The sequence below is a fragment of the Ornithodoros turicata genome, chromosome 1 (assembly GCF_037126465.1).
Source record: "Ornithodoros turicata isolate Travis chromosome 1, ASM3712646v1, whole genome shotgun sequence".
Lineage (NCBI taxonomy): Eukaryota > Metazoa > Arthropoda > Arachnida > Ixodida > Argasidae > Ornithodoros > Ornithodoros turicata.
The window spans coordinates 14,738,093-14,764,294 of NC_088201.1; the positions used below are offsets into that span (position 1 = coordinate 14,738,093).

At 43.9% G+C, this 26,202-nt stretch overlaps 1 protein-coding gene across 2 annotated transcripts in view; it reads right to left on the reverse strand.

Moving 5' to 3' along the window:
- The window catches only part of LOC135377525 (prolactin-releasing peptide receptor-like), a 774,729-nt gene that overhangs the window by 35,796 nt on the left and 712,731 nt on the right, over nt 1–26,202 (reverse strand). Inside the window, exon 2 of one of the 2 annotated variants that reach the window (XM_064610008.1) lies at nt 21,816–21,894. The gene's annotated coding sequence lies outside the window, so the exon portion shown is untranslated. Of the gene's footprint in view, nt 1–13,235; nt 13,276–21,815; nt 21,895–26,202 lie in introns of those variants that run through there. The other variant, XM_064610009.1, reaches the window with a different exon arrangement.

The following is a 26,202-nucleotide window of genomic DNA, read 5'->3' on the forward strand; positions in this document are numbered from 1 at the left end:
CTCAGCAGCTCTTTCGCAATGAGCCGTAAACGCATCGTCGTGTCTGACGTGGTACCTTGCGCATGTGTTGAACAATACAGTTTCTGCTTCACATTTAACCCCAGCAAACACCCCATTTCGCAAGTGCATGTGAAGAGACCCTCTGAATGTCAGCACTTCAGGGGACCAAGAGAGAGCTTCATTTTGACAAAACACATTCAAATTTTCATTCAAAACCCATCAGAACACTCAACATCTCATTCAAAACACAGCACGATGAGTGCTCTCATTCAGAGCGATGTTTCCTAATCTTGTTTCGAATATGTAGTGCATGCATTGGCGCTTTTATTTGGCTCGACTCTTTCCTTATCTCTTTTATTCCAAACAAGCGAAGACGTCGTCACGAATTTCTGTTCATGTGGGACACTCGCTGTAATGGCAAGGACCTCAGACCTTTTAGCGGCTTTTGGAAGAACAGAACATCCACCTGCACACTTTACATTATAAGCTCAACTGATTACGCACGAATACTGTGGACCAACAAGAATTTGCATAAACGAGTTACTGTTACGCTGTGCTATCGCAGATGAAAGTACTTGTTTGCGATGTGGTGCATGAATGGGCCCGTTTTACGAATCTTCCGTTTGCAAGGGACCGTCGGGACGCGGTCCCTTTTCGAAGGGCCACACATTTTCGATGGCAGCCTCATTACCGTGACAAAAGGGTGACAGGTGCTTCTATACTTCATTTACTTTGAAAATGAATGGCGAAGGCATGGGGAACCCAATAGCCAATCTGTACTTTCCTGTTAAAAGGAATGCAGACTGGGGTGCCTACGGATGTCACGTATGCCCTCGGGTCACACATAAAATGCGAATCTAGCCTAGAACAGAAACGCTGTAAGCGCAACTGCTGTTGAGGATTGCTTTCGGTGGGGGAAATACTCAAAGGTTTTCGTTGCGTTATGCGTTCTTTGCTGTGTCATCCATGCTATTGTTGACTGATTAAGGCCCGGTTTCACCAACGCCGATTAACATTTGCATCGAGGTCAACAGTCTCTTAACTTGAATTTAACTCTTAACTCTGCTCCACTAAAGGGAGTTATCGTCACTGAAACATTCATCACATCACCAACTAACGCTTGTAAAAATTGAGTGAAGTTTTAGCAACCCTTGATCTCGCTTCAAAGTTAAACAGCGTAGGTGAAACCGGGTCTAAATGAGTCACGATAAGGTGCGAAAAGGCGTAGAAAAGGTGCCAGGCACGGTATTGCGAGTCGCATACACGAGTGCGGGCACATGAAAAATGGAAAACAGGATACCAGCAAGGAAGACGCTCGTAATTAGCTCTGGCATTCCTCCGGAATCGCTTTGCGCCATGTCCATTCTAGGGCTTCTCTTACACAGTACTACGCAGGCTCTCTAACGAATTATTTGTTGGATACAGCAGTGTGCTCGTATATGACTGTCGACTAGCATGGCAACAGCAAGTGTTAGACACCAAAACACGAACACGCGAAATTGATTTTTGCTGTTCTTGGCATTCTTAATCTTTTTCTTACGCGGCCGGCGTATTACGCGGCTATAGTGGGTTGCTTGTTTGGTATAAAAGAAATAAGAATATGGAAAATATGCGGATACTGTATAGTATTTTGACTGTGAGCGTAGTCAGCTTCCTTCAGGAAACAAGACTCCCTCGAAGACTCTGACTTAGCGTTTACCTGCTCGCGCGACCTTCATCCTTTCTTCTCGTCTTGTCCCGACTACAGCCGTGACGCTGCTCACATAAGTGAGACCAACAACGGCAAGCCGGAATCGTCAATCGTAACCACTCCACCAATATTTTGTCATACCCCCTACGCACACTCGATTAATAAACTATGGTTCAATTTTTAGGCTTTGGAAATTTCCCCACCAATGAATTTCGAGGGTGCAATTTCGTGTACTAAGGTGCAGGTTACGGAAATGGGGGATTGGTTAGAAGTGACGACGAAAGTACACATGCAGTACGTTGTTTTCTCAATTCGTCAACGTTGTCGAAGAAAACTTCCACAACATGCACGCATGCACGCGCACATCATGACTATGTGGGACTCCTGAAAGCATCATGCACACACCAGTTCTTCTTATGCTTAAACCCACGACAAGTTAGAAATCGCGACCTAGAGAGAGAGAAAAAAAACGTATTCTGCGTTTCACTGAACCGGACCATGCAAATGTGTACGGCGAAAGTCGTCCTCCACACTGTTTTCTTTTTCGGCAGAATTGAGTGGTGAAATGTCTTTTTTTACACAATAGTTTTCATAACCCGCCCTCCGGTGTCAGAAGTGCACTTTAATATTAGTACGGCAATATAACTGGACGTGAACGCAATGATAACGCGGCAGTTCGATGCGATTTGGTGATGGCACATTCATTTTATACACGCTGCCTCCAGAACTGTCGGCAACGCCGATATTAGATACCAGCAGCCGAGTCTTCGTTTGGGTTACGTATGCATGGTATTGCGCGCGCCATATTAACAGAATACGGACAGATCCACTGGAAAGATGCGCTATCACCGACGACCTTCGCGCTTCGGTACCACTCCAAGCTCATCTCCGTAAAGTTGCAAACAGCACTCTTCGTCAACGATGTATCGGAAAACATTAATAATTCGGGGCTTTACGTCGCCAGACAAATGCATCATGAGCAACGCCACAGCGGTCGGGTCCCTGGATTACTTTTGCACACCTGAGGGCTCTTTAATGCGCGCCGAAATCTCGACACACGGCACACCACATTTAACGTCCCTCGAAGAAAACGGCCTGTCTGAACAACTTGTACCCTCGGGCATTCCCACCATCACGATCAGGATCGCCATCGCCACTCCGATCATCATTGTCATCTCTCATCATCGCCATCACTTATATTAGACCCCCTAGCTATGGGGTAGCGTTCCATGCACTGCTAGAGTGGAAAACCTCCCCAGTTCATCGTCAAAATATAACTATTGTTGTTGTTAGCCATCCACTAAGTTTCCACCGTCCTCGGCCGGGTTTGCCAACCCGAGATCTTGGGATCAGCAGGTGGACACGCTACCGACTGAGCCAAATGGCAAATCGTAGTTATTTTTTTTTTCTTTTCTTCAAGAACATTTTATTTCACACTGTTACAGTTTAAGACGTAGATGTCATTTACAATGCAAGATGCGGTATGTGATTAAGAGGATTAAGAATGACACAAGAATATACATGCTTGTGATGAAGTATGTACAAAAGTGTGGGTGTGATTTGAGGACCAGGGTCAGTCCATCAATACTCAATACTCAGTCGGGCTTGACACAACAAGCTCAAGTACTTTAAGCCAGGAGTAACGATCAATAGGTGTGTTGCTCTAGATAAGCTAACAGGCACACAACAGGCAAAAGGTAAAATGTAAACACAGGCAATGAGGTAGGGTACCGCAGCTTAGGAGGCGAAACACCCCCAGAGCATCGTCATCGTGCATTTGTTGTTGGTGGTGTTTGGATACGGTAAAGTTGTCTGACGATCGTACGCCAGCTTCGCTTCAAATGTAGGCGTCGGTGTTTCGCCTTTTTTTATTTTCCCGCGATGTGATGGAAGTTTTCGATGTTCTTCTCTGCACGCTACGTTTCGTCCCTGTCTCTTTACTTTCAGTAAATGTGAACTTTAAATCGATAGCATGATTATGGTTCTTAGATGAGCCACGCTGGTGTTAAGCAACAACCGCCCCATGATGCGCGTACCATATTTTGATTATGTGCACAGGCAGTATGGCTCGTCCAAAAGTTTTTTTTCTTCTTCAACGAGATTCCATATCAGCGAAAGTTTCTCGTTCCCTTGTCCCTCTCTAATGGATAACGTGCCACGACACTAAATTCAACGAAGCATTAAAACCGCAGGCGACTTGATGGGCTACGCTACTGCAAAATAAGGAAAGCCACAGCTATGGGCGAAAGCACAAAAAATTACAAATAAAAACAGATACGATACAAACCGCCTCACTTGTAGAACTTCACGTACAACTGCTCTATATCTCTCCCAACAATCTGTTCGTGTCATGGATATATTGCTAGAAAACTTACCTTCTAATGAGTTAAATGTATGTTGACGCAGACGGAGATACAGAAGAAGGCGAGAGCGTTAAGGAGACGAAGATACGTATTCACTAACTCTGACTGAGATCTTGTAGCTGCACTCTTTCCTCATGCAGCACAATGTACTGAAAGTCGAGTGCAATAGCGGTGGACGGGTAGGTGGAAGGCCTTGAACAGACTCGTGAAACTAAAGAACGTTGATAAGACACATACCGTCCACCCCTATTGCACTCGACTTTCAGTACATTACGCTGCTTGGGTCTATACGGCAATATCCTGCGACAGGGCGACAGGATACTGATAAGACTGGACGTAATGTGGCAGACGTTCACTTACAACATTGTGCACGATAAGAATAGTCTGAGAAACGCCGCCATGACGTAATTTCAAGGCGGCTTGTGCCTATTTCGCAGAGAATGATCTTATTCCATATCGGCATGTAGATAACAACAAGCAATTCCCGTGAACGTAGTCGAATTCCGCGAGCAGCATTGTTAAGGCGTGATGTATGGCGCAAATGTATGGCGTGAAGCTTGTAACAATGAAGGGGGTGTGCTCAGTGTCCGCCAATGCACCGCAGGTGGAAAGTTTGAGGGGCTGCATTTCCTCACTGTGAACACCCTGTCAGGCGTATGAGTAACTTAGTAGGGTGGTGTAGACGTGTTGATGGGGGGGGGGGGGTGATGTAAGGGGAAGGTGCGGTGCACCCAGGGAAGGGAGAAGAGGGGAAGGTGAAAGAGGGAGGGGAGAGATGATGGTGGCACAGGAGAGGGAGGGGCGTGCTAACCCTCTTGCTTTAAGATTTGGGTTGTCCAAGAGGACTACCCACCACAGAAAACATGCGAGCGTCCCTCAGTAGTCTTCATTGGGATGCTCCGTGTACCACGGTAACCGCCAGGATTATTGGCGAAGTTACCCCGTGTAGACGGGTAGAAATCCAGCGAAGGCGACGAGCTGCCGAAACCCAGGAACAACGCAAGCAACGGCGGGCAGCGGATGCCGCTGCTCGGCGCCGAAAGCGGGCGAACGAGACTAAGGAAGAGCGAAAGGAGCGTTTCAAAATACTCCGCCGGCGTGGAAGAAGGCTTGAGCCGCTCTTGTGACTGTGTAGTTAGTAACAGTTAGTGATATTTAGGGGTGGATAGCGATGGGTACGTCGGCTGAATGCTAACGCATTTCCGCCGCATTAGTTACATTAATCATCCTTCTTTCACTGATTTTTTCTTTTTTTTTTTTCTACAGCGACAGCTGTATATGCGGAGTTAAACATCGGACAGCGTGCGTGCGCCGTGCGTCCCAGATATCGTGACGCGCGGTGAGTCACGGAAGAAGCGCGCTGGGACGGTGGCGTGATACGACGTCGGGTATCATGAGGGGGGGGGGGGGGTGAGGCGGGGGGGGGGGGGGGGTGATGCAGGTTGCGGGAGTTGAAAGCACAAGACGTCAGGCCTTTCGCTAGGATGACACTTCCGAGGAAGGTACTAAGTGAAGGCTCTTGGCTTGTGTATATAGCGGGAGGTGGGGCAAGATGAGACACAGGGCAAGACGCAACATTTTTTGCTCGACGCCGCCTGTCTCAGATACGCGTTGCTCCATGCACTTGAAACTTTATTCATAGGTGACTCTGCATGTCCACTTTATTGCCACGCTTTATTGTCACGGTTTATTGCCACGGTTTATTGCCACGGCTTATTGCCACGCTTTATTGTCCAGATTTGTGCATGCGTTGAAGAAAAAAAAATCGGTTACTTCTGCCTGGAATGTACAGACCCGCCAAAAAAGGCGCGATTTTCTGTAGTCCTTTTTCTTGTCATCTGTGCAGCAGCGTTTCACAGGCTAATTCGGTCAATGTAAGTCCACATTCTATTCATTCATCGATACATGCAATCTATGGGCACTCTAGGTTTTCCGATGTGGAACAGAAAAATTAATCATCCGATGATATGCACGGGGGAAAGACGCGACAATGTAATGTAATTTAAATTTAATGTAATTTAAATTTAATGCAATTTAAACTTAATGTAATTTAAACTTAATGTAATTTTGAAATGGATAAGTCAACTATTAAGTGGCTTTATGCTTGTTCCTCAAATATTTCTTTTTTGAATATTGCCCAGGATTTTCAGCAAATTTTGCTGTTCCCTAGGATATTTCCAGCAAAGCAGAAGCGTACGCAAAAGCGAGCGACCAGCGACACATCAGACTGGCGGTGCCGTGTTTGCAAAGGAAGATGGAGCAAAATAGCACCGGGTTTTGTGTGGTTTCATTGCACAGCATGTGGGCGGTGGGCTCAAGGGGGTTTTGTAGGGGCCCACGGGCTTTACTTTGTCTGCTTGGATTGCAAAAACTAATCTGTATAGTTCATTACTACGGCATGTCTCATCTTGCCCCAAGCATTGTCTCGTCTTGCCCCGTGGGTTGGGGCAACATGAGACAATCTGCATTTTTGAATTTTTTGTTTTGTGTTTAGCTTACACCGGCTACGTCCGTTCTGCATTTACAGGTCAGAAGCTCTAGACCCCTGAGAATGCGCCTATGGCTAGGTTAAAAAAAACAGGAAAAATAAAAATTTTATATTCAATTGCAAATTTCAGTCTCATCTTCCCCGCCTTACCCTATACATGCAAGTTGCAATATGAACTCGTTTCGAAAAGATTCTAAAGGTTCCTGAACGTCTGAAGATGGTTCGAGTTGCAATGCATTTGTAAGAGATAATTTCGAAATATTTACATGTTATATGTAAATATAACATGTAATAACTCTCAAACACAGCGAAAGAATCGTGTTAAAGTCTGCCCACGATGCGTAGCGACACAGCGGTCGCCGTATTTCAGCAGCAACCACCAAAGGTTGCACAGCTACTCGGAATTTTTTTCATTCTTTTTTATTACATCAATTCATTGTAGTTTATGAAGCAAGACATAAGAGTGTGGCATGATAGATGATGAATTATTCACGCAGTATATATTTTATTACGCAATATGCGTCACAGAACGTGAGAAAGTGACTCATAAAAGTACCCATATGCACGTGTAAAAAAATTACAACGTTCACATTAAGAAGCCACTGCGCTAATGTTATGCACAGGGGCGCAGCACAAGAGTAAGATCAACGAACGAGACCGACAATAGAAGGAATCGAGAACAAGGACAGCAACGCACAGGGCCTGCACCTAAAAGATCGATCACGCTTCCCTACATATGCGCTCTTTCGTCGCGTGATGTAAAAACAAGAAAGTGCGTTAAAGAAAACATCATGCGAAGGAATATGGGTCATGAGCCGACGACCCAGTCAACACATATGGGGCACGGGATGCAAATTCAACGTTGGGTATGGTTGTAGAATGTGGAATGCAAAGTTCCGACATCAGATTTACGTAGGTTCCACGTGTAATTTCAACGCGCGAACCGCTCTGCGTAAATATAACGCACATTCCTTGCTGACCGATCAACATCAAAGAGGGGAACGTTAGCGCGACGGTGATTCTCTGTACAAAAATGACACCACAAGGAATGTGAATTGCACAACGTTTTTCCTTGCGATAGTTTTACATCCCAATTTCGCATGGCAAATGCGCTCAAAACAACGTTTATTTCCTATAGATGATTGATTTCCGCATATTGTCCCATCTGTAACACGTATGTGTTGCATATTGGTGTATGTCGTTTCAACGTGAGTCTTGTGATGTGATGTGATGTGAGCAAAGAAAAAAATGGGGATGTAAGTTTCGACGAAGTCAAACTGGCTACCCCAGTACACTTAATACAGAAAGTTCAATCTGATGATGAGATGATGAAAACGCAAAAGGATGATGTCCAGAGACGAACAGAGATGATAATTGTGTTCAACATGTAGGTCAAAAGTTCAAGAGCTGCGCCCAAGTTAGAGTAAAGTGGCGGAATCACCGGGGGCACACACAGGACACATCACACATTCACCGTGTCATAGGATGTCCATAAGCCCGGTTGCATGCAAAAAGTCTTCAAGTGCCCTTAGCGCCTTGTCGGACGAAGGAGGACCTAATAGTTTCGTGATGTCGAAGGCTCGGGAGTCCAAACGAGACAGGCTTGTCTCTAATGCCCTTCGAGCAGCGACGTACTTCTGACACCTGAGAAGGATGTGTTCTACATCCTCTACAACGCCACACTCACTACAGTTCGGAGAGTCTCGCTTTCCGATTTTGAAGAGGAGACGTGCGCTGTACGGTACATTGAGCCGTAGCCTATGTAGGACAGTTGTCGTTTGTCGCGTAAAGGAAGGTGGTACTCGAAAGCGTAACCCTGGGTCGACCTTATACAGAAGCGAATCCCGAGCCGATCCTGTTAACCAGGAGGTATTGCACATTCTTTGTTTTAACTCGTTCAGCATTCGCCCCGCGTCACCCTTGGTGAAATAAATGGGCAACACCTGGGCGCGCCTTAGTTGAAGAGCCCGGCGTGCAGCAGCGTCCACAGCCTCGTTACCTGCAATGCCACAGTGGCTAGGGATCCACTGCATTTGGATGTCATGACCTTTTAAAACTGCTGCATGGTGTGCAACGTGAGTCTTGTTCAATATCGTTTTGGAACTTTTCTAAGTTAGAAACAGCAAACCTGCCTCTATGAACGGTCACAGCATTGCTCGTGTTACATCACGCACTGGCCAACAGTCGTCGTCATACCTCGGGGGTGACCGTGAGCGTTCCGGATGAGGCCAATTTTGCCAGGAATACCAGAAAAGCGCCAGTCGCCACAACACCGTAAACTTAACATAGAAAATGCGCTTGCAATCGACAAAGTTAACGTTTAATTCATGATAGCTGAGAACGCCGAAATGTCGCCCCGAAAACACGTTAAATTAACACTGACCAGTTATTGTATACTAACGTAATTCACACGAGGCTTACATATACGTTGACGCAACTTGCAGTAATGTCGACGAGTGTAATTTTCCGGCAAGAAACTGACTTGACGTTCGTCAACGTTCATGCAACATGGCAGAGCTACGTCGTAGGAACATTACGGCTCTACGTTTCCTAAGCGTTGTTTATTGATTTTCCATAAACATAACACTGTAACGCTCTTACCAACAGAGGAAACATACTGGTTTTACAATTCCATTCAGCAGGTAATCCACTAGAGATGCAAGCCTGAATTAGAAACACAATATATGACAGGAAGGGATGTCAGGGGGATGTTGAGTACACTTGACTCTTGCAAATGCAAGGGTTAACTTCAAAGACAAATCCTGGTCACCGTTACACAAACGTTGTACGCCCTACTCCACTTAATCAGCATGGCCCCAAGCGTATGCATTTTAGTATATGCTCCATCCTGTTCGCATATAGAGGCTACTGCTTGATGACAGTACCTCTATACCCAAGCGCAATTCCAGTAGCGAAAACCCAACTCAGATTTCACAATTAGCAGCAGCAAAACAAGGTAAATTTAACTATTCAAGTATCAGCAAAACAACGTAAATTTAATGAACCAGGTACCAACAAAACAACGTAAATTTAACAATTGAGGTACCAGCAGAACAATGTAAATTTAGCGAATCAGGTTGAAACAAAATAACGTAAATTTAACGATTCAGGTAGCAGGAGGACAACGTAAATTTAGCGAATCAGGTAGCACCAAAACAACGCAAATTTCATGCTTCATGGCATTGTAAAAGTAACGCTACTTTGTTGCTGTAACCTTTAACCTCTGGCCGACGTTACGGTACGTTGTATCTATGTTTAACCAGCGCGTGAGTTACGTTGAATATCCGTTAGCTGGTCAGTGTTAATTTGACCTGCTTTCGGGGCGACATTTCCGATATCAAGTCGACGTTCTCAGCTATCATTAATTAAACGTTAACTTTGTGGATTGCAAACGCATTTTCTACGTTAACTTTACGCTGTTGTGTTGACTGGGGAGTGGTTCGTTTGCATGGTATATACCGAAGTCGGTGATAAATAGGGAACAACAAAGTAATATGAAGCATTGAAGCTTGTGAAAGTCACATTTGGAAAAGAAATTCCGAGGCCTTAAGTTCATCCAGACCAAATCTGCGAATGCAGAATGCATTCGAGCGTGCCCTATGCGCGATTCGGTCGGGGAAAACAAAGTCAATCCGTATGGAGTCACACTGGTTTGTTTTTCGCACCATCCTGTTAGCTTGTCGTGGTTAAGTGGCAAAGTACTCTTGGCGTTTTAGTACTCATGCGTTAGAGCCACTGCTGAATCGAAAGACCCGAAGGTCACGCCTCACTGTCATCACATGTGTGATGACACTGAAGCGCGCACTCTATTACAACAGCCCTGCAACATTGCACACGCTCGCTAAAACAGCCTCGCGAACATACCAGGCGTGAGATCTTGTATGACTTCGTTAGCTACGAAGGACTGCTTTTAAACTTGTATGAACGTTGACGTCGCTTTCCTGCGTTTTTCGTTCGGGCTTTTTAGTGTGCCCAGAATTAAGTACTGTTGCCATCATCGTGTTTCAAGAAAACTCTCCTTGCGCTGTGGAAGATACGGCACGCATGACGCTATTTTTGTTGCCTTTGAGCCTTCTGGTCACGAAGAAAGGAATCTACGTGATTAAAATGGTAAAGGCCGCCAGGCAACTTTCGGCGGCTCCCCTACGAGAGGCTTAACAGTTGGACAGGCGCGGTATATAGGATTACCGATTGATTTCACACATTTTATTTACCAAGGCATAGCAAGCCGTCCTTTCTGGCTGTCTTTTCCTGCCAAAATAAGTTGATCCTCCCAACGGCTGGATTTTCTACCTTTCTAGCAGCTGGCTGTACTTGATAAACGTTGAGAAATATTATCCTATAAATTCGTAGAGTAACGCAGTGCAAGCGAAAAATTTCCTAGCATGGAAGGATTCGTGACGCGAATTGATGTGAATGTTTGCTTTTTACGTGCATGTAAAACTCTGAAACCATTTCATTACAATTAACTAGAACGCATTTCTGTTCACTGTTTCAGCCAAAGTTGAGTACAAGGATTTTTTTTTTAATAATTGGGGGTTTACGTCGCGAGACAACTGAAATCATGAGCGACGCCACAGCGGTCGGTCTGTGGATTGCTTCTGCCCACCTGAGGGTTCTTCAACGTGCGATGAAAGCCCATCACACGACACCCCGTATTTAACGTCCCGCGCGGAAGACGGCGTGTCTAAGCAACTTGTACCCTGCCACCAAGTTGCTGGCGTCCTCGGCCGGGTTCGAACCCGCGATCTCGAGATCAGAAGGCGAACACACTACCGACTGAGCCACCAAGGCCGGTAAAAAAAAAAAAGATGATAATTTATGGTAGTGTAAAGAAGCATTTGACCTACTGGTTGACACAAGTATACGAGTGACTGATGTACGATGCCTGAAAAAATGAATAATGTAGAAAAACAGGAAGTGTTGCTTCGCTGCGCTAACGCGGAATAAAGTTAAAAAAAAAATTGTCGAAATCTGCCCCAAAGTTATTGTCTCGCTGCGCTCACATGTAGCATGCCTGGAATGTTAGGGTCGATGAGGTACTGCAGGAAAAATAATGCCTCTTACTTGAGCTGAGAATCGAGATTATTTTCGCTTACTCGAAAAACGAAGTGCTCATTACGACGTAACCTGCTAAGAAACCCAGCCAACACTCGTTAGCTGCAACACGAATTCTAATATGACACTAAGAACGGATCAGACACTGCTAAAAGACCGTAATTGGTGAAAACCTGTTCAGACTTATAGAGAGAAAAAAAAGTGAAAAGCCTCACATGCAGTCACAAGTATTTTGTTTTCGGCCTTCGTGCGCCCAGATGCACATGCTAGAGGTTACAGCCGACCGTAAAGTTCTGGCACGCATTTTGACATCATGCACTGAGATTGTCAATCAATCTTTCTCGTTTAACACAATCGTAGGAGTGATGCAGGAATCACTAGACAAGGGGTGGACAAGAATCACAAGAATTAATTTCCCACCTAACTGGTAGGTTGCCATTTACGTCACAAATTGGTAAATCCACATTCCGCTCCTGTAGAGAATGTAGGTTGTCGGTAAAGCGTGCTTCTCTGCGTAGCCCATCTGTACTGCAGAATAATTGGGCGTATTGTACCGAAAGTAAAACTTAAAAGCTCGCAGTCGTGTTGCTTCAAAGAGAGTCAGAATTCACAGTAAAGTAAAAAGAAGAAAAAAAAAGTTGATTTCACGTGGAAAGCAATACATCGCTCGAAGGCCGAGGTGGAAACAGGGCACTCAGGCACGCTGACGTACGAGTGCTTTCGCCATGTGTGCCTATAAATAACGGCCTCACAAAACTTCTCAACTGTTTGACGCTGTGCATAGTTCCGTGAAGTCTGCCATCAGTACCGAGAAGGAGACAGAGGAAGAAACGACGCTGAAGAAATAACGCTCCTTAGTTCTGGTTTAAGGCAGAACCCTCATAACCCGTCTGTGCTGTAAACGGTGACCAATACACAGTCGTTGCACGCGCATATCGGTTAAAGGCTAGCGACGGAGTTATCGAAGTTGTATTTTTCTTACGATCATAAACGTCACACAGCGAAGGAATTACAGGCGTGGCCTTAATATTGTATCTTATTGTTGGGTTCGCAACATAATAAAGTCTGTAACTGGTAATATAGTCGAAAACTGAACCCTTACATCTGTACATCAATATGATGACGGCATCTGTGTTATAGCGTAGCACCCGATGTCTTTCTAATATGTTCACTATTGCATGGAGTAAAAGCACTTACAGATCCTAACGACAACATGGTATTGTAAAAATTGGTCAAATAAGAAAGTTGAACGTGTTAGGTACGCTACTGCAGGACTATGTGTAGTTAAGCGCACAACGTCCACACTAAGATCATCATCACGATGACTGTCATCATCATCGTCGTCGTCGTCATGTCCTACATGCCAAATTAACAAACGACCGCGGTGACACCCGCTGTAGCCGACACCAGAATGATCCTGGGACAACTTGAGACCTGTCTTAAGGTTGTCGACTATTCTACAACGTCATTCGAGTTAGAGAGACTTAAGACGACTAACATAACGAAGATTCGTCAATATTGTTCTCATTGGTTTCGGCGTACCAGACATTGACCGGTCAGACAACTGCCCACGCCCCACCCCCAGTTCACTCCTGCGGAATTCTGACAGTACCTATTGGCATACCGAGTGACTCACGTTATATCCAGCTCAAAGCAAAGCAATGGACAATCCCAATGTGCAGCACCAACGGCACAAGCTTTGCCGTTCATGGTGCCAAACATCCATGACGTTTTCTTGGCACACGGAGCTACAACGGGACCACGTGGCATTTTTGCTGCCCTAACTCGTGATGCGCCGTGGGCCTTGAATTATTTGTTGACTTTGTCCCTATAGGCTCTTGGAGGCTCTATGTGTTGTGTTTGTCCCTAGATGGAGCTCGCCTCGGCTCGTTTGTCTACCTGATGGGCCTGCGTCCCAAAACCCTCAACTCATCAACCCCTCCCGTGGTGGTAGTGCTTGTAATGATGAAACTACTTGCCGTAAAATCCCTCCTGTGAATCTCATAGCCCTGCCTCGCCGCAAACCAAGAGATGCTGGGCTGTCAAACGAGCCAACGATAGCGATGGGGAACGATAACGAAATGTAGCCTTTTTTTTTACCAAACTTTTTCTTTTTTTTTTAATGCTCTCTCGTGTTTCTGTGTTTGTGTAGAGAGGCCAGCATGCTGTAAAAGTCCCCCTGTACTATGCAGTTACTATGCAGTAAGACCCTTGCCATTTGCACACAAAACAAGACTACCTTTTCTTCCGATGCAGATTTAGCTTGCAGAATTAAAAGATATAAAATACACACTGTACATAAAAGATTACGTCGTCAACTCATGCTTTTAGACAAGCCATGATCCCGACACGATGAACCCCTTCATCAATGTCAAGTTTAACTTCTATTGAAGTTTTAAGTTGCTCTTACAAACCCCAACAAATAAGGGAGAAAATGATTACAATACAAAAAGAAACCGTGCGAAAAACGTTAGCTTCGAATAAAGTTCCAAAAATCAAATGAACTCCCAAACTACACGAGTTTTTTCTTTTGTTAGATTTTGTTGTTCTTTTGTGACAAACAACAACAACAACAGATAAATTGACGATGATAGTAAAAGTTCATGCTCCCTCTCCACGGTGTTCGGCGTGTGTTGCTTGAGACCGCGACTGGTTTCCAAAAAGGACGTCTGACGAAGTAGATGGCATAAACAGCAACAAGGTTTAATATGGTACAATATGTACAAGGCTTACAGTTGGCTGGGCATGAGCCTTGGCGGGTGCGGACGGTTATACAAGGTCCCCAGACCTTCCTGTAGCAAGGGTCTCCGTTCGAGCTCTTCAAAATCGGCGTGCGTCAACTTAAATAGCCCAAGACTGGGCACTGCGCGTAATTTTCACGTCCCAACGGGACCGTTTACAGGAAAACAGAACGAACCACTTAATTTGTAAAATGGAATAGGGTAGTCACATGATTATAGTCATAGCCTTATTTTTGTTCAGGTACCCCAAAACAACCACTAGGGTCAATTATGACGTCGAAAACTCCACCCCCACTCAAGGTAGGTCTAATAATCCTGTCCGCCATCTTGAACCCTCCGCCTAGTTTCCACAGCGCTTGGAGATCAAGGGATTGCCCAAGCTGACCATAAGGTGCGGCCCATTACCCCAGGGCAGAACGAGCGGAATGAGACGTGATATGATGATGAGACAATGAACGCCGCTGAAGTGAGTGATAGACGGTAAGCGGAATCGGTGACATTGCATATACTGCTTTGCATTTCTCGAAACATCGTACCTTCGCTTACGGATTTGGAGATCACCGCGGCTAATTCACGTTGCTTGCAGACTATATGTACACATATTCGCTTACAGTTCTAAAAGCTGCAGATGGCTCACAACTGTTGCAAATTTGAGGCTCTCCAAACACTCAGAAAAATACAAGCAAAAATGAGTCGACAATTGAACCATTCCAGCTGAGAAGAGGCAGAACTTCGACGGATTGGCACTAAGTGTAAACAGAGCTGCCGTGGCTCTTTCGATGTAAACTGCGTGGGGTTACTTCTAAACACTATAAGCCGTGCAAGGAACCGACGATTGCCGTCATCGCTCTGCAGCCCGGCTGAGAACGTCGATTTGATGTCGAAAATGTCGCCCCCAAAGCAGGTCACATTAGCACTGACCTGTTAACGGATATTCGACGTAATTCACGCGTTGGTTAAACATAGACGCAACGTAGCGCAACGTTGACCAGAGATCAGAATTTACAGCAACAATGTTACCTTTACAATGCCATGCCATGAAGCATGAAATTTACATTTTCTTTTTTTTTTTTTTTTTTTGCTGCTACCTGAATGGCGGAATTTGCGTTGTCTTCCTGCTACCTGATTCGTTAGATTTACGTTATTTTGCTGCTCCCTCAACTCACAAATTTACTTTGTTTTCCTGATATCTAAACTGTGAAATTTACGTTGGCTTACTGCTACTCGAACTGTAAAATCTGCGTTGTGTTTTCGCTACTGGAATTGCGCTTGGGTATAGAGGTACTGTCATCAAGCAGTTTTTAAGTACATGTATTTACATATCGTTAGATGAGAGGAGGGTGGGGAAAAAGCTGTGCAGAACAGCTTGACAAGCCCCATGCTCCTCACAACTGTTGGCAGCATCAGCGGCATGCAATTTACATAGAGACATATGCAAACTGTAATTGATACACTAAAAAGATGCACAGGTAAACTAACTTAACAGTAACTACCAGAAAGCACTGTTTACACACATTATGTATATATAAACACACACGCATATACACATAGCATACACGTGCATATTCGCATCGACACGAGGCCATACATACATAGATAGTTTACTTTACCATATCACGTAACGTCTTTTTGGGTTGTTCGCGTAACTCTTCTGTGGTGAGTTTGATCCCTTTTAATTTAATTTTTAATTTTAATTAATGATCCCCACTTTAATCCCTGTTACCATAACCGCACCTTCACACGCTCCAGTAAAACCCTCTCGACGGATTAATTACTCTCTGTTACGAGAGAAAATTGTCGGATTTTTTAGCCATACTCAGTATGAGGGTAATGCTGATGACATATGCCAGTCTGTCGTCTCACTAATTCAAAAAGCAATAAATGAGGCTAGTGTTCACGCACGCGGTGGTTATTACGATAGGCCGTTATGCCCGTGGATGACAGCTCCCATCTTAGAAATTTTGAGAGAAAAAAATTATTGGGCACGTAAGTTCAAACGGGATAATCAAAATCAGCACTTCAAAAATAAATTTAGTTATTATCGTAATATCTCGGTTAAGATGATCCGAGAGCGTAAACGTGAATATTATTGTCAGTTAATACGGACAAGCAGTACCCCGTCTAGTATGGCGGATTATAAATGAGGCTATGGGAAAGAAATTGCCAAAGCAAGTACTGCCTACGACGACTGATGATCTGACCTTATGGTGCGAGCAGTTTAATGGGTTCTTTGTTAACTTGGGCTCTTCACGTGGAAACTACATTGGCAGTGTCCCATGTCATACTCATAATGACAATGAGAATACGTTTGCACTGTTCGGTGTTACTTGTGACGATATTCTCGAGGCTATAAATAAGTGTTCTGATAATACTTCGCCTGGCAGTGACAATATCACTATGAAGGTAATACGACAGAATAGAGATATCCTATGTCCAGTGCTGGCTACAGTCTTTAATTCTTCTATTGCTGAGGCTCGCTATCCAGCTATCTTGAAAAGTGCTAGAGTGGTACCAGTATATAAAAATGGCGACTATAATAATTTAACTAATTACCGCCCAATCTCCGTGTTAAGCGCGCTTAACATAATTTTCGAAAAAGTACTATTCTCTAGATTAACAACTTTCTTTGAAAAACACAATATAATCAGCCCAAACCAACATGGGTTTCGCAGGTCGAGGTCCACAGCTACTGCTGTACTTTCAGCAACTGAAATTATCAACAGTACTATTAATAGAGGTGAATACTGTGTTGGCATTTTTTTAGATTTGAAGAAGGCCTTTGATACAGTTCAACACAATATCCTCCTCGCTAAATTGTCTAAATATGGTATAAGAGGCCACTCTTTAGAGTTTTTCTCCAGTTACCTCAGCAATAGAACACAAACTGTATCTATTGCCGGGCACCACTCTTCGTCACTCCCAATACATACTGGCGTCCCCCAGGGCTCGGCCTTGGGACCTTTGTTCTTTATTTTGTATGTAAATGACTTCCCTAGTGGAATGTCTTCAAATTGCATTATGTATGCTGATGATACGGCGTTGTTTTTTACTAGCAAATGTATAGATACAATTCGAACCAACATTGCTTCTTTTATGCCATTGCTTCTCGAATGGTTAGAAAACAATGCCCTTGAGTTAAATATATCGAAGACAAAATACATAGTATTTCGTTCGCATCGTAAAAGTGTTGACTTATCAAAATTTAATATTATCATCAAGGGCTTACCCATCGAACGCCTTAATAGTATTAAGTACCTGGGTGTTGTGCTAGACTTCCATCTTAACTGGAAGCCACATATTTCACAAGTATGTTCTAAGTTATCTCAAGCGTGTGGTGCTTTGTACAGGGTGAGCAAAATCTTCCCTCTGGCTGTCTTAAGAACTCTGTATTTCTCATTAGTCCAATGTCACCTCTTATATTGCGTTGAATCATGGGGGCACACTTATAAAACTTACTTAAGACCCATTGAACTTCTTCAAAACCGTATAATTCGCACAATATTGAATGCACATCCTAGGCAATCATGTCTACCTTTGTATGAAACACTGCACATTCTGCCATTTAACACACTGTGTTTTGAAAGGACTGTATTGATGATAAGGAAATGTATTATTACTGAAGGGCTAGTTCTAGGTCTTCATCTTTCCTCTGTAACTCGCACCAGCCGCTCCGTGTTAGGGCATCATCTCTTAGTACAACAACAAGCGAATGAGCATGGGATGCGTACTTTACAATATCAAGGTGTAATTAAGTGGAATTCCTTACCACTATCTGTAATTTCATCTAGGAACTTTAAATTAGCATTACATAGGCACTTACTTCACAGTACTGGTCTTGAATCAATATAGATAACACTGTTTAGGATTTTTGTGACTATATTTTTAGTGTAGTAGTATTGGGGTTCAGTGTATACTGCTGTCATATATTTGTTTGACATGTTTCTACGGATCGCACTAGCTTCGGCTATGATCCGGATGGCCTTTCAGCCTTAATGTATCACTTTTATGCTGTCACTGAAAAAAAAAAAAAAAAAACCTATTGAGTGTGCTTGGAAGTGTATATTGCAGCATCTGAAGCCCGTAATTTGTTCGAGGTGTAAGGACAAACCAGTGTTCAGTATGGCGTGTCGGTCGGAGCGAAGGGTTGGCCTGCAGTCTCGCGCCTTTACTCAGCCTTGTCCCGTTCCTATGGATTTCGTATTTGTACGACAGCAAAAGGAGATATTCATAAAGCGAAGTGTACTTGATAACATTGAATTTCTTAAACAATTCGGAAGTATGAGAATTGTACGACAATTTGCTACCGGGCGCAGAGCTTTTTTTTTTTTGCCATATTACTAGGGTTTTTTTAGAGTTCTTGGTGCCAGTACCCCAGACTAAGTGACAATACCTCAAGTGTGACTCAAAGAGACTGTTATACAGTGCCAGCTTTTGTGGAACTGGCAAAAAATAACGTTTCCTCAGCAAACCCAAACCGTAGAAAATATTGGTGACACTGAAACGGGCCGTAGTTTCCCAAACTGTTTTTATCGCCACCTTTACTTGGCACGGTTACTTTCGCATTCTTTAATCTCTCAGGAAATATCCCAGTAGTCAGTACACGGTCGTAAATATGTGTGAGATATGGTAATATGATGTCAAGTATAAAGCAAACTGGCTGCATTTTAATTCCGTCTATATCTTCACTCTTACTCAGCCCAGTAAATACATTGAACACTTCAGATTCCTCAATTGGACCGAGAAATACAGATTCGCGTATGGCTGCTGGAAAGTAACGCCTTGGGCCCGCGACGTGGGTGCTTCGAACGGGGAAAGTGAAGTACTCGTTCAATTTATCTGCCAACTGCTTACCCGTACAAATGTTTCCGTCTATCATTAGCTCATTAGTACATGGCTGCTTAGTAGTCCCAAAGATGGAATTCAGTTTTTTCCACATCTCTTTAGAATCTGGTATTCCATCAAAGAGCTGCGCGTAGTAATTCCGTTTTTCGTTTCTTAGGGTTTTATTAAGAATATTTCAGCGCTGTTTAAATGCTTTCAGCGCGTCTGGATTCCGACCTATCAGAAATTCTTCACATAATTTATTTTTTGCTTAATCATACTGAGCAGTTTAGGAGTCATCCACGGTTTGCGTGCCCGTTTTATTGGTTTTGGTGTTCTATACTGAAAATGTTTTCTATACACGTAGCAAAATTTCCCTATAAAGCGTTCATAAGCTTCATCAGGCACAAAACATGATGTGACATCCTCCCAGCCTGCAGAGGCGATTTCATTTCTAAAATTTTCAAGAGTACGTGTGGTTATATTCTGAAAAGTGATGGCTCCCCTTACATGGTTACCTCCCCTGTTGCATCCCCTGGTTGGTTACATCCCCTCCCAGCACCATTGTGAGTTTCTGCTCATTAGCGAAAGGCGAGAGTTCATCTAAAAACGTCAAAAACTCGTTCACAATGCCATCAGGCGGTCTATAAATGACTAAAAAAACAGCACTTCAAGCAAATTACTTCAAACTTGTCTGTGCACATTGAGTAGTCATCGAGGTACTCGTAATTATATTCATGTTTTAAATACAAGCAAACGCCACCACCTCGTTTTGATTTCCGGTTTAGAAACACTGATTTGTATCCGTCCATACACAGAACATCACAGTCGTTAGCATACCATGTTTCAGCTATCATTATCACTGAAATAGTAAAATTAAAAGTTTCAAGAAAAATCATTGAATTATTCCTCTTTGTTACGAGCTGACTGCATATTGAGGTGCAAAGCTGTAAAGGGTGACTAAATATTTTGCGAACAGGATGGAGCAAATACTAAAATGCAAACAGTTGGGGCATATTCCTTATGTGTCGTAGGGCGTACAACGTTTGTAACGGTGACCAGAATTCGTCTTTGAAGTTAACCCTTGCATCTGCAATAGTCAAGTGTACACAACAACATCCCTAATATCCCTTCCTGTCATATACTGTGTTTAATTCAGGTTTGCCTCTCTAATGTGATTACCTGCTGAATGGAATTGTAAAATCAGTAGGTTTCCGCTGTTGGTAAGAGTGTTATAGTGGTGGTATGAGTGTTACGCAGTATTATGTTTCTGGAAACGTTGCTCTGCCATGTTGTATGGACATTGATGAATGTCAGGTAACGTTGGTCCTCTTCTGACAATGCTGCAGGAACGTTCGGCCGCAACATTCCTCAAACGTTGCTCTGCCGTGTTGCATGAACATTGCTGAAAGTCAAGTAATGTTGGTCGACTTTTGATAATGTTGCAAGAACGTTGTAAAATGTTGATAAATGTTGCCCCACATTGGACAACATTCGCAACATTGCTGCAACATCGAGGCCACAATATGTGCTACTATAAGGAGTAGTAGTAGTACTAGTAGTAGTTGTAGTAGTACTTCGATATTGTAAAAAGGAAACAAAAGCCGGCGGAGCCTATCAATCGATGCTCTCACGCAGGAAATTTTTTTATAAGCCATAACATACGCCAATATGCGTTGATGGGATGCAAACGTGTGCAGAGAGGACGAAACGCGAGAAATCAACGTTGCATTGATAAGTACATTTGCCAGGCAAAATTCGGATGTAAAACTATGGCAGGAAAACGTTGTGCAATCCACATTCCTTGTGGTGTAATTTTTGTACAGAGAATCAGCATAGCGCTAACGTTCCCTCTTTGCTGTTGTTCGGTCAGCAAGGAATATGCGTTGCAGAAACGCATACAAATATGCTGTTGACTCACCTATAGGAAATCAAAGTTCTTTTGATGAGTACCTTTACCACGCGAAATTCTGATGTAAAACTATGGCAGGAAAACGTTGGGCAATCCACATTCCTTGTGGTGTAATTTTTGTACAGAGAATCAGCGTAGCGCTAACGTTTCCCTCTTTGCTGTTGTTCGATCAGCAAGGAATACGCGTTATACTTATGCGGTGCGGTCCGCGCGTTGAAATTTCACGTGTAACCCACGTAAATCTGATGTCGGAACTTTGCATTCCGCATTCCACAATAACGCAACGTTGAATTTGTATTTCATGCACCATGTGTGTTGGCTGGGTGAGGGCGAAACAGTGCAGCAGATCTACGTCTGTCTGTTTGGGGTATCCACACTTGGGATAATGACGGCAGTACACTATACTGGTGGAAATATACTGAAACTCCAAAACCATGAATGAAAAAAGAGGCTTTGTGTGTTTGTCCTTTCTTCTGTGTTCCAGCCTCAGAACATCAATTTCCATCGTGTCCAAAACCATATTTTCGTTTAAACTTCTGTGCATGGCCGCGGTGCGTACAAGTTACAAATTGATTTCAAGAAAATGTAAGCAAGTTGGGCCGCAGGTGACGCGTGAGAGGAATAGAGCACTTTAAAATGATCTAAATTCTACAGTAGCAGCGCATTTCTCTGGAGAACTTGGGCAACAATTTAGAAAATGTTTGTCTTACCAACGTCTATACATTTTGTTTTTGTATCTTACTTGTGAGAACGTTGTTCACGCAATTGGTGTACCGCAGGTACGGACTGTAAGATGCCGCTCCTAAAGGCTTAGGTGGGTCCTGCACAAAGAGTGGTGAGAAAGTTCGTGAGGGTACATAAACACTTGACTGAGTACGAGCGATTTCCAATGGCACATCCGAAACAGTCCAGATGACTTGTGTGACTTATCTGTTAGTTTATTTCCTTCCTCCAGTTGACGCGTAACACACTCTCCTTCACATAATTTCCTTGCGTAACGTCCCTTCTGTGCTCTTTAGTAAATAATTAAGTATAACACGACAAAAACACACGACACTGAAATGTAGTAGTATACAGCACAAGTTACTCTACACCGTTAAAGCAAAGAAAATGAGTAAAAGTGCGTAATTTCTCGCTAGAGTCCGAGGCACGTCCCCTAGGAATGAAGAGTCGACATACTATATCTTCGGGAAAGGGCACACGCGTGGGAGGCTATAACTGCCTGCCGCGCACAGCACATCTCTATTACGAACCATGCGAGTGTTTGTGTCACCATTCTCATCTTCCGCTGGCGAGACATTCCCCTTTTCAATAATATTGGCACATTGTGATTGGGGTGGCGTCTAACTACAGCAGAGAGTCTTCTTCTTTTTAAGTGTTGAGAGGTCATCCAATATTTGGCTTGCTACGGATAACGGATTACGAGATATACGCGAGAAGGCAAACTTCGAGTCCTGTTGTGTTTGGGTCCTTGGCTGCACAAGTATTTTGACCGTCCTGGTGACGAAGGAAGATGATTGGTACTTCTTCTGGAAGCGGTGCCAAATGTTTCGAAAGGTGGGCATGCCTCCTAAGATCGGATAGGAAACTGACAGACTTGAAACACTGGCAACCAGATACGTGACTCTCTGAAAAAAAGAAAGAAAAAAAAAACAAAGAAAGAAAAAAAAAACATTGCTCTAGGCTAGTGTTGTGCATAGAGGCACTACCATGTTCATGTCTTTTAAAGTCTGAGCTTGGGCGGCACACGCAACATACAAAGTACAACACGGAGGGCAGCTGCACTTTGCCTGTTGTGTGTGCTACCCAAGCCCAGACTACACGGCGACTGGGACATTTGGTTGTCCAACCCTTCATCGGACACCCTGGCATTTTGTCATTCTTGGGTTTGTGTGTGCTTTGGGAATTACCACACAGGTATTGATTGTTCTTGTAATAAACCTTTCGCTTAGGATCATGCTTTTATGTGTCGGTTCTCTCTCTTCTCTCGTTCCGCTGACTTGGAGTCCCTGAATGGGAAGATATTCCCAGAACGCATAGCGTTAAAAAAGAAACAGAAAGACCTGGCGCAGCTAAAAAAGAAAAGAAAAAAGAAATCCTGCATAATGAAAAACAATGAACAATATTTTAATATCTCAGGATCCACCCAATTGTGGGTTCCTTCGTGTACCCACGTATTTTGAGCTTTTCTTTGAAACGCATCCGGTCTCTGATACCGAGTATACAGAAAATGCGTCTAGTTTTTAGTTGTGCATAGGAAACGCTGAGCTATGGTGCGCGCGCTGATCAAATTTTTCCGGTTGATCTATGCCATATGTTCTTGCTCGGAGCAGGTAAGATGTGATGTCGCGTGCATGCGGGGACACAGAAATATATCGAAAACACGTCATGGTCCATTCATGCAAGCTTTGCTTTGCGGTTATTATGCCGCTGGTAGGATGTCCCACAGACGTGGTAAAATATTTCTGTCGAGATTAAATAAGGTTGCCTGATACAGGCCCTTGGATGCGATTCAACTATCCTTTCATGTGAGAGATGCAAAGCCGCGGGTAGTAAGCTGGAACAAGTGAACAAAGTGCAACAATAATGTTATTCAGGAATCTAATAGTAAGCATGCCCTGAAACGTGTTTTCCTCCTTGACTTTGCTGTCGTGGGAAACTGATCAACTCTATAGCGGTTAATGCGAACGTCTTCGATAATTTCTATTTTGAAATGTATCAAGAAACTTTCGACATTTTATGTCAGTCATGCCAGTCACTGTAGAAAACGATGTGGTACTTCATTTATGGGATCTCTATGTGCGCTACCCTAACAATATATTTTTGTCGCATAATTTATTACACGTAATGGGAAGTAATAGGGGTGACCGGGGAGTGTTGTCACAGTTTTCACTTCTGATTTCGCTGTGACGAAAGTCCGTTCGTCAGGCTGATGAAACCAACGCTGGATTTTAATGCGACCTTTTGGTAACCACCACGCACATATGAAACTAAAGCTGGCTTCAAAAAACAGTATATAAAAAACATTTGCGCGGAGGTCGTCAAGTGTGACAATACGCCCCAGTAGCGGGGCAGGTTGTCACACGGGCTGGGGCAGGTTATCTCAGCTGCATTTTCTCGTAATCTCTATTGTGGAGGTGTACCGAATGTATTAAACATTGGAAGTGCATATGGAAAACAAACTAAGCGAACAGAAAAGAACCTATTATCCTGAGCCTCACATTTGCACAATGTACACGTCTGCCCTAGCTGTACAGGATTCGTGGGTGCCCTGCAACGTTACGGGCTGTAGAACAGCAATGTAAACGTAAAAATAAACGGCTCTAAGTTATTCCACGATCCCTAAGATGTACTAAAAAAGCTACGAAACACTTTCTCGCGCTGTCAGTCACTCCACCAGTTGAAACATTTGACAACTTACCCCACCAGACAACTGGCACATACGACACCCACAGTGACTTTACCTCAGCAGTGGACTTAACTGTGGAACGTATTCCGTTGATAATCCGTGAAAAGATTTCGGAAAGCTGAATAAACATTAGGAACGCGTGCATTCTGTAGAGCTTCAGTGTGCGTCGTATAAATTCTACCATAACTATGAACCCTTTATGGGCTCTTTGTGAACACAACTGTATCCAAACAATAGTGAGTTTTAGTATACCGATGATAAGGTTATCGTGCCTATCGGAACCAGTCGCAGTGGTGCGTGACTCAGAATCTTGTCCACTGATTGGTTCCGGTTGATACGGTTCGACGCTAGCCACGTTATCAACGGTCTGCTAAAACCCTCTATTGTGCCTAGCTACACTTTACGTACTTTTTCGTAGTTCGAGACTCTAGGCTGTTAACCGCACCCTAACCGCAGTGTAAAAAGACACGACGTGAGGAAGAAACGAGCCGCATCGTCTGTTTTCCGTGGTTTGTGGCCCGTATATATCATGTTGAACGAATGTCATTTTTTGTTTGTTACGCACATTACGTGATAAACGACGTTGTACGGCATAAACACTGTGACAGCGAAGAAAACCTGAGTCATATGCCTTAATAATGGGGAGGGGAGTGATTTATGACACAGTGTATAAAAACATAAGGGACACTGCGTCCCAAGCAGCACAATGTACTGAAAGTCGAGTGCAATAGGGGTGGACGGTATGTTTCTTATCAATGTTCTTTAGTTTGACAAGTCTGTTCAAGGTCTTCCCCCTACCCGTGCAACCCTATTGCACTGGACTTTCAGTACATTGTGCTGCCTGGGGTCAGTATCCCGTCTTTATCGCTTACGGAAAAAGAATATAACTTCCTCGATAGATTTCGGAGTGCTGTTCCCTGAGATATGTTATCAGGAATGTTCGATTTTCACGTGCCTTTGTCTTACCATTCACGTGTCTGTATGACACTTCGCAGACGTGACGCTTTGGTGTTTCTACTCTCTTTCTTCATTAAACTTGTTGCTAGTCCAGCGCCCGTGTGTCTCTTCTACTTCGTCCTGTTTTCTACCGCTGGTTATATTTCTCCAATACGTTTTGTAACAAATTACCGGGGGAAAAATGGCTGCATGACATCACTCAATGGTCGCTCCTCCATGCAGTGGACCCGTCATTATCATTTAGGATGCCAGGTGGCTTCCCTCGCAGCTTTACGACACTCCTGCGGCGTCTACGACTCAATGTCGCCTTCACCCCTGCGTTCCGTGCTAAGCTGGGTTACAGTAACACGGCGCTGTGCCTAGCTTGCCGCACCCCAGCTACGATCCCCCATATCATCGAGGACTGTGAGCGGTACACGTGTGAACGCCGGGTACTTCGACGCCAACTTGAACTCCTCGACCATAGACCATTCAGCTTGTCCAAAGTACTTGGCCCATGGAGCTCCCCTGAACATCAGTGCCGGGCTCTTCGCTCCCTTTTCGTTTTCATGCAGGCCACTGGACTCCTTGAAGAGCTCTAAACAGAACTCCGACCTGTCGTTGCTTCATTCTCACCATAATTCATCCTCTCATATTAACCACTGTGAAATGGGGTAGTGTCCTGTGGCTACCACGGGGAAACATCCCATGTCATCATCACTTCTTCATTTATTGTTGTTGTTGTTGTTGTTGTCGTCGTTCTGGGTATAGCGAAACGATATCA